The sequence below is a fragment of the Zalophus californianus genome, chromosome 15, assembly GCF_009762305.2.
Source record: "Zalophus californianus isolate mZalCal1 chromosome 15, mZalCal1.pri.v2, whole genome shotgun sequence".
Classification (NCBI taxonomy): Eukaryota; Metazoa; Chordata; class Mammalia; order Carnivora; family Otariidae; genus Zalophus; species Zalophus californianus.
This window is the reverse complement of record NC_045609.1, coordinates 77,244,171-77,254,047: the sequence shown is the minus strand read 5'-3', so window position 1 is coordinate 77,254,047 and position 9,877 is coordinate 77,244,171. Positions and strand designations below refer to the sequence as shown.

At 41.7% G+C, this 9,877-nt stretch overlaps 1 protein-coding gene across 4 annotated transcripts in view; it reads right to left on the bottom strand.

Moving 5' to 3' along the window:
- Positions 1–3,955: 3,955 nt before the first annotated feature.
- Positions 3,956–9,877, bottom strand: part of LOC113923465 (SEC23 interacting protein) — a 41,177-nt gene continuing 35,255 nt past the window's right edge. For 2 of the 4 annotated variants that reach the window (XM_027596246.2, XM_027596242.2), the window contains exon 19: positions 3,956–4,329. The gene's annotated coding sequence lies outside the window, so the exon portion shown is untranslated. Of the gene's footprint in view, positions 4,348–9,877 lie in introns of all 4 variants that reach the window. The other 2 variants (XM_027596244.2, XM_027596245.2) reach the window with 2 other exon arrangements.

The window sequence follows — 9,877 nt, the reverse complement described above, 5'->3', positions numbered from 1 at the left end:
GGCACACAGAGGTTACACACAGGCACTAAGCGTGCTTCTGAGCTGCGTGAAGCAGGCAAATCAGCATTAGCATCTCCGCCCTGTCACCCCACCCCAACTGGCTCCACCGCCCCTCATCCTCCTTTCTAATGACCACCACCTCTTCCAGGCTGCCACACTTCACACACCTGCGTAAACCGCTAGCAGCCCTCAGCTTGGAGAAACCTGGCCCAGGGACAGGAAGTGGCAGCGAGCTGGCCATCAAGGCCTGGGTCTACCTGAGTGCTCCTGGTGACACGACAGTAACAGCGATCAGAACAAGCGACATTCTGGGTGTGGCTACGTGCCTGGTGCTGTCACACACATGTTATTCATATCGCCCTTTGGTCTCACAACTCTGAGGTCGGGGAATTTCACGGCAGTGAAAATGGACCAAAACCAAAAAACACTTTGCCTGCCGAGGCATTAGGGGGAAAATGTCTTGCACAAGGAGCCACAGCTAAGAGCCTCGACACAAAGAAAGGCAAGTGGGCACCAGAGGTCTTTATGATGCTATCAACGTTTTATCAATTTAGAGGTGAAATGCCAGAACAGGGGCTCCTGGGTGGCTCAGTTGGTTAAGCGTCTGCCTTTGGCTCAGGTCACGATCCCAGGGTCCTGCATCAGGCTCCCCACATCAGGCTCCCTGCTCAGCGGGAAGCCTGCTTCTCCCTCTCCCTCTGCCTGCTGCTCTGCCTATTTGTGCTCTCTCTCTCTCTCTCTCTCTCTCTCTGTCAAATAAATAAATAAATAATCTATCTTTAAAAAAGAAAAAGAAATGCCAGGAGAAGGCTGATAACCTGCTGGAAGGAGGACAGACATCTCGGGGAGATGCTCTGCAGGGAGACGGACAACAGCAGGAACACCGTGTTGGCACCTCAGCTCCTCAAGGAGGGTCAGAGGGAGAAGCAGACTCCCCATTGAGCAGGGAGCCCGATGCGGGACTCGATCCCAGGACTCCAGGATCATGACCTGAGCCGAAGGCAGTCGCTTGACCAACTGAGCCACCCAGGCGCCCCCTGATCATACCCTTTTATTGAAAATTGGATTTTCTTTGTTTCTTTTTTTCTTACATTGTGCTTTTAAAAAATATTTAACTCTTTTGGAGTTAAAATGGGAAATTTGACGCTCAAGTACCTTGAATTCAAATAGGATTTATTAGACAAAAGTAGAAAAGGCAGGGGTTTCTTCATTTTTAAATCAGAAGTTTATATTGTGGTTGTATTAGAATCTCAAATTGTCGAAACCATTTTACCATTACAGATTAGAAGAGTAGTCATCTTTTTAATCCTGTGGGCACATATTTTTTAACTTACAGGAAAAAAGTACATGAATATGCCTACATTTTTATGGTATTTGAACTCCTCCTTCCCACCAGGTGGTTATCTACCCTCTGCCTCATTGCCAAGGCTCTGTGGGGATCACATCTTTCCAGTAACATACTTACCTCAAAAATCAATATAACCTGTGTAGTTTGTTATAATTACACTCTGGTTTTGAGAAAACACCCTTACTTGGTAGACTCAAGAAACACACAGGTCTGTCAGAGCTGCAAAGTACTTTCCCCTTGTTATACGTCAAGTTAACCAGCCACGTTACCATCATCAGTGTTGTGAGGACTCCAAACACCAACTTCAGACCAACTTCAGACCCGGATGCTTTTTTTGTCCCATACTTTGCATATGAAACCCTTTCAGAAGAAGGAGAGATTTGACCTTCCCCACCTGGGGAAAGTGAGGGTGTTTACCCGGATTAGGGCCTGGAGTGGAAGGTTCCAGGAGGAGATAAGCTCTTCCTGGGGAAAGGGGGAGGTCAAGCTTGACTCAGATGCTCACATCTAGATTATGTTCTGGAATTTGGTGAAAGTTCTTACTTGAAAAAGGGTTCTGCTGCTTTTTAAAAGTGAAAAAGTTTTTTTAAAGTTATAAGTTTAAAACCACTGATCTGGATGGTCTTCCAAGGTCTCTTCCAAGTGTTAGATCACGTTTTGATTCTTAAAATTCTCTTACTCGGAAAATATTTGGAAAGTGCCTTACTATGTAACAAGATTGTGCTAAGCATGATGGTATCAATAGTGAACAATAAGCTAACAAGTGCAGATTCTGCCCTCATGGGACCTAGTAACATTTTGCTTTTTTGTTTTGTTTGAAGAAATGGAAGAGTAGGGTGCCTGGGTGGCTCAGTGGGTTAAGTGTCAGGACTCTTGATTTCGGCTCAGGGTCATGATCTCGGAGTCGTGGGATCGAGCCCTGAGTCAAGCTCCGTGCCCACTTGAGATTCTCTCCATCTCCCTCTGACATCTCCCGCCCGTGCATGTGCTCTAAGTAAATAAATAAATAAATAAAATCTTTAAAAAAAATTGAAGAGTAATATAAATTCATGTCCACAGGCAGAGTCACCAAAAAACTAATTTATGTTTCAAGTGTTAAAATAAAATTTCACGATTCCTGGGGGCGCCTGGGTGGCTCAGTTGGTTAAGCGACTGCCTTCGGCTCAGGTCATGATCCTGGAGTCCCGGGATCGAGTCCCGCATCGGGCTCCCTGCTCAGCAGGGAGTCTGCTTCTCCTTCTGACCCTCTTCCCTCTCGTGCTCTCTCTCTCATTCTCTCTCTCAAATAAATAAATAAAATCTTTAAAAAAAAAATTTCACGATTCCTGAAACTCAGCTGGTACACATTTCTTCTTTGGACACTGGCTCAAGTATTTCTTCTCCTCTGCCCACAATACTCAGAAGACATAGGCTGAATGATGCTGCTGAAACCAGCTGTAAGTTGAAAAATCAAACTAGACTGGATTTTATTAAGTATATATAGATAACATTCATTTTTCTTTATTTCATCACTTTGGGTTAAGTTAAGTGGAAATTAAGTGAAAAGCAGTAGTACTAGGTGTAGAGACATGAAGGCCAAAAGGGAATCAGTGAAACTGTATTCCAGCCCAATCTGCCCCTAGATCTGCAGCCAGAGAAAGGCAAGCACTGTTGCATCCTCAGCGATCGAATGAGGTAGCTGGCATGAATTATGTTGCCCGAGATCACGTGCAGCTCTAAAATTGTTGTCTTAATTCAATTATTAGGAGCAAATGCTATGAATTAACTATATACAGCAGGGACTCACAGTGAAAAGTAAATGAACGCTGAACTCACAGGCCTATTTTTAAGGAAGACGAGAAACATTTGCTGCTTTTTAAAAATGCAATTACTATTTTATTCACACTAATTAGAATATATACACAAAAAATGTGTATCATATGTTGCTTTCAAAAAATTCTATGTTCCATGAGAACTATGTAATAAACAGTGTAAAATGTTTCTACCACATAACAAAAGAAGAAATATCAGCATTCCCGTGTATTAGGAAAATATTTAAGATAATTTGAAGTTATAATAAAACAAAGTGAAATATTACAGAACAGTCTTTTCAGGAAGTAGATTTATAGTCTAGAAGCAATACATTTCATACTTTGAAACACTTTGGTATAAGTGAAATTAATGCAAAGCAAAAAAAAAGAAAAAGAACAACAAAAAAACCCCCAAGAAACTCTACTTTGGTTCTCACATTAATTGAAAGTTTAGCAACAAGGCAACTGCATAGCTAACTCCGATGACAAAATGGAAAGCCTCCCATTTGCCCCCCCCAACGCCCCAACTAGCAGACATGGATGTCCCGGGAGGGCACCTCCCAGGACTTCTGTGCTGCAGGAGCATCTCACTTCCACAACTACATGCTCAGCAAGCGCTTGAAAGGCTTCATAAAACCTCAGATTCAAATTGGAATATAAGCAATCTTGGCTACTTCCTCTTAGACACAAATGACCCCTCAGTAAAGCAGCTGGGAACTACAACTCACATTTAAAGTAGAACACAAATTTTTGGAAAATCATATAACTATGGTTTCTTAAGAAGTCCATACTTGAATAAAAGAACATACTACATTAATTACAAAAAAATGCAAGTTTAATAGCCCATTGACAACAGGTCTTTAAGAAACAGAAATAACCGTCTGCATGCCACAAATATTTCTTCATTGATATCACGCCATTACTTTGACAGCTGTACAACTAACCTGATCTGAGGAATTTTTAACTGCATCATTTTTAAAATTATATTTTCTTATCTACACTGTCCAAACATGGTACTGATTTTCTTCATTGTCTTTTTGTTCTGTACGTTTTCTTTTAAATGACTTCCTACTTGTGAGAATTCTTTCTGAGCAAACGTTGATGAACCACTTTTCTGTCATCCATCACAGGAGCAAAGTGGGAATGTCCTCTGAGAGTTTTCTCAGCAATGTAAATTTCTACTCCAACTTTCTGGAAAGACAAGAAAGTCTTTAAGAGAAAAAAAGAATCCTTGGTGAACTTTGCAAACTTACAGTAACAATATACTACGCACTGTTGTTCCTTTCTGAAGTAAAAGAATATTCTGTCAGGTGCTCAGCTTTACCACACCTGCACCATTAACTGCCTCTGAAGAACCAGGCCTGTGAGCACAAGGCCTCGGGGCTTCTGAAGGGACAGAAGTGCAGCTGGGAGTGTTCAGCGAGATTAACTAGTGTGGTAGATCTTCAGAACACAAAGAGTATAGAAAGTAAAAGAAAAAATTCCTGTCAAGTTCATGTGAGGCTTTTTAAAGAACAATTCTAAAAAGGACTAAGGGCGATAAACACAAAGAATTATTCAACAGAAGTGCTCTCCACTTAACATGAACCATGTATAGAGCTGTCGATATTCTAAATTAATTATTTCATAGTATTAAAACGGTATCAGGAACTTAAGTTCCTGCCCAAATTTTACAACCAAATATAAGAAGAAAGAAAACAATGAACAGTGAACAATTATGTGAAATGAAAGGTTCTTAGTTTTTATTATTAGGTGATATTAAAATCCTAGAACATTGTTTGGGTTTTGTTTTGCTTTGTTTTGTGGAGAGACTGTCAGGGATACTTGAGTCATTTCAAAATTCATTTGGAACAAGAGCCAAGACTTATGGTATACTAGAACTTGCACTGAGACAGTAAAATCTATCAAGTTACAATCACTAAAACACCATATTTCACTAAGTGTAAGACACCATCAAATGTAAGATGCACCATTATTTTATGTACCCATGCAAAGAAAAGGAAAGATGCTCAGGATACAGAGTCTAAAAGGAGACAGAGACCACCTCAAAAAGTGGGGACACTGGAGGGCTAGAGCCTCAATGAGGGGTAGAAAAAAATAACCCTTCCTCTACAAGGGACAGCAAAGAAGTCTGCACACGTCTTCCTTGACAATGGGAAGAGGGGGAAAAATATTCCTTGGTATTTGAACTGGTCCCCCAGCCCTGCCAGCCCACAAATTTTGTGGTCTGAATTCACACTAGCAGCATAGTCCAAAATATCTCAAGCAGAGAAATTAGTTTAAGAAGACTCAGGTTGGTAATGACCCCTCCCTCCCGCACCCCTTCCCCCCACCCGCCCCCGGCCCAGTAAATGGCAGAAAAAAATGCAAACCATCTCGGGAAGAACTCAACTGCCATCCAGGCAACAGCTGATTAGAGGATGCAGTCCAAATTTAAATATAAAATGTGGAATCTATAGGACTTGAAATCAGTGAAATATGGTAGGCAGATAAATAAGTCTATAGAAGAGATGTCCCAAAGCCTAGAAAACAAATACTGGGTACACTTATTGTGATGAGCACCGAGTTACGTTTGGAAGTGCTGAATCACTACATTGTACACCTGAAATGAATTTAACACCGTATGTTAACTACACTGGAATTAAAAAATTTTTAAAAATCAATTTTCCCATCAAAAAAAAGGGAAAGAAAACAAATACTAGGCATATAAAAAAATGTCAAACATAAAAAAATGTCAAACCAGAGCATATCATAGAAACATCAATGACAAAAGGATACATTTCAATATATGGCACAGGCAAAAAAAAAAAAAAAACTAAGAAAAAAGTTAAAACCCTCTCTATTCTTCTAAACTATATTCTTCTAAACTATAAAGTTAAGTGAAAACCAAAATCATTTAAGAACAAAAAAATTTAACCATAATTATTGAAATGATAATCTCAAAAGACTGGCCTATTTTTTTTTTAAAGATTTTATTTATTTATTTTTACAGAGAGAGAGAGAGAGAAAGAGAGAGGGAGCGCGCGCACAAGCAGGGGGAGTGCCAGGCAGAGGCAGAGGGAGAAGCAGACTCCCCACTGAGCAGGGTGCCCAATGCGGGGCTCGATCCCAGGACCCCAGGATCATGACCTGAGCCGAAGGCAGTTGCTTAACCAACTGAGCCACCCAGGTGCCCTAGGCCTACCTATTCTTAAAACATGCTCTCTATCCACCCAACCCCCCAAAAGCCAAAGCATAAGCAAAAATAAAAGGCAAATGTCAAACTGGAAAACAACTCTGCAGTGATGAAGCGTTAATACCCTTAAAATATCATAACTATAAATCAGTTAGAAACAAAAATACCCTACACCACATCTCCACACCTTTTGCTCAAAGGCCAAGACTAGACAACTGACAAGACAAATGGCCACCAAAATATACCAAAAATGCTCCATGTCACTAGTGACGGAAATATAAACAAAAACAATGATAAAAATTCATGGCTATCAAATCAGCAAAATTTTAAAAAATGGTAATACCCAGTGTTGGCAAGGATACGGGAAAACCAGCACTTACACAGACATGAAAATTGAGCAACCTTTCTGAAACATAATTTAACAACAGGTGTAGATCAAAATCCTTTGCAAATGTGCAATATTCTTAGATCCAGCAATGCGACATGCAGGAATTTATCCCAAAGAGATATGTGCAAAAGGTACATGCAACTATGTCAGATTTGTAATAAAGCTGGAAAAACACTAAACACCCAACAATGGTAGATAACATAAATACTTTAATAAATAATAGAACTATAAAATGGAATACAACTATTGAACATCATGTATCACCAAAGCATTGTTTATATTAGTAAAAGATCAGAATAACCCAAATGCCCATCAACAAAGAATTGGCTAAAAAACTACAGTGCAGCAGTCAACGGGATACGACACAATCATTACAAAGAATGAGACGGCTCTTATGTTCTGATAGATCTACTTCTCTCAGTCTGAAACGATCTTCTTTCCCCAGATACCCACCTGGCTTACTTGCTTCAGTGACACGTTACCAGTGAGAGCGTCCCTCACCATCTTATACAGAATAGCAACTCGGCCCACCCCAAGTGCGCTCCCTCTCTCCCTTACCTGCTGCTCTGTTTCCACCATCTGGCACCCTGCAGTGGTTTCTTTACTGTCCGTCCGCCCCCAGAGGAAAGAGGATCCTATCTCTACCAGTGCCCATACTCCCCTCCTTCGTCCGCCACCGGGAAAGACGCGTCCCTGCTCCTTTCTTAAGGCTAAATGCTTCACTTGGCCTTGGCCCCTTCCCACGCTACCTTTTCAAGTATTTCCCTCCACAATTACCCCCTTTTACTCTTTCCTTCTCAATTTCACCCCTAATACTGGATCATTCTCAGTAGCAAACAAACACACCTTGCTGTCATAAAGTGTCCCCATCTTATTTCTATTATCCTTCACAGCAGAACTCTTTCCTCTCCGACCCTTACCTCTCCTCCACCCACTTTACCTCTGCCATGACATGAAAACACCTTTGCTCTCAAGGTCACCAATGATGTCCTATGTTTGCCTCAAGCCAATGGCCAAGTCTTGGTCCTCCCCTTCCTTAGCCTCTCTCAGCAGCACTGAACACTGCTGACTACTCTCTCCCGAAGTAATCTTCTCTCAGCTTCCCTGAGATCACAAGCCCCCAAATCTTCTTTCACTTAAATGGCTCCTCCTTGTCCACCAGGCCTCTTCTCTTCTCCACTTACACACTCCAAGGTGATCTCATCCTGTTTCTGGTTTCAAATGGCCACGTATATGCTGATAATTGATTTTAAGGTCATTACCTTTAGCTCTGAGCTTCAGACCATCAGCTCCAGGACATCAACTACTGACTAAACAGAACAGAACTACAAATCCCCATCCCCACACCTCACAAAATAACTATGCTCTGTCCACAAGCCTTCTCAGGAAAAGGTACCATAATCTACCCAGCTGCTCACATCAAAATCCTAGGAGTCATCCTCAACTTCTTTCCTTCCTCCTTCATGATGAGCTTATCCAGAAGTCCTGGACTTCCCCCCTCCAAGCATACCTACAACTCAATCATCTCTCACCACCCCTACCACTAGAGCACCAGTCAATATCACCACAACCTCTTAACTATTCTTCCTCCCTCCAGGTTACCCAGCAGTCTGCCCTCCAGCCAGCACCCAGAGCATTCCTTCTGAAGTCTAAGCCAAGTCATACCACTCTTCCCGTTAAAACCCTCCATGTTTCCATTATACTTTGAGTAGAATGCAAAGGCCTTGCCAGCTTCCTCATCACCAGGCCCACCCAACCCTGACTCCTCTACTCCTGAGCTCCCCTTCAGGATGGCAGCATCACCCCAGCCATACTGGCCTGCTTTCTGTCCCTCAAACATGACATATCTCTTCCCATCTCATGACCTTTGCAGCTGCCCTTCCTTCTGCTTGGATCATTCTCCCCAAATCTTCAGATGTCCACCTCCTTCTCATCTTTCAAATTTCAACTCCAATGTCATCTCAGCGAGGTCTTCCCCAGAAGCAGCCCATCACTCACAATACCTTCCTATTTTATCTCCACAAAACCTATCAATATCTGAAATTTACTTACAGATTGGAGCACAGGTGTACTACTGATCTCCTCCCGGTAGAAGGTAAGTTCTTTAAAGGTGAGAATACTATCTTATTTTCCACTTATCCACGGCATGAAAACTGGTGCCCAGCACATAGTGAGTACCAAATAAATATTTGTGGACCAAGTGAGAGACTATTTTGTAATTGAAAATCTGAACTGGGGTAGCTTTTGACATTACCTTTAGTTTATTTTAGTACTGTAATACCGGAAACGGTGAGAACAGATAAAACTGTATCAAGAGTCTGATTATAAAATGGCTTTTCAGACCTCTTACCTATCTGTTGACTAAAACTCCCTAATCTACATTAGGAAATGATCTAAGTGTGCATTAATGGAAAATTGGCTAAAAAAGATGGAATATAGCCACATTACATTTCTATGTAGCCATGAAAGAGAATGAAAAAGATACAAGCCAATATGGAAAGCTGTGCAAGTTATAAGGCTGATCAAAAACATCAAGTTGCAAAATAATACGTTCAATGAGATCCCTTTGTTTTTACACGCACGTACATTTAACTGGATGTACATGGGGCAATCCAAGGAAACCCTACTGAAAGTGGTTCTCTCTCCAAAATAAGAAGGTGGGGGCTGAACTTAACATTTATTATTTGAAAATTTAAAAGTGGGGTGCCTGGGTGGCTCAGTCGTTAAGCGTCTGCCTTCGGCTCAGGTCATGATCCCAGGGTCCTGGGATCGAGCCCTGTATCGGGCTCCCTGCTCGGCAGAAGGCCTGCTTCTCCCTCTCCCACTCCCCCTGCTTGTGTTCCCTCTCTCGCTGTCTGTCAAATAAATAAAAATAAATTCTTAAAAAAGCAAATTAAAAAATGCCAGGAACGGGGCACCTGGGTGGTTCAATCAGTTAAGCGTCTGCCTTCGGCACAGGTCACGATCCCAGGGTCCTGAGATCAAGCCCCACGTCAGGCTCCCTGCTCAGCGTCTTCTCCCTTCTCCCTCTGCCTGCTGCTCTCCCTGCTTGTGTCACTCTCTCTCTATCTCTCTCTGACAAATAAAGAAATAAAATCTTTAAAAAATTAAAATAAAATAAAATAAAATAAAAAATAAAAGGATTAGAAATAACTGCCAGTGTCCTTTCCCCCTTA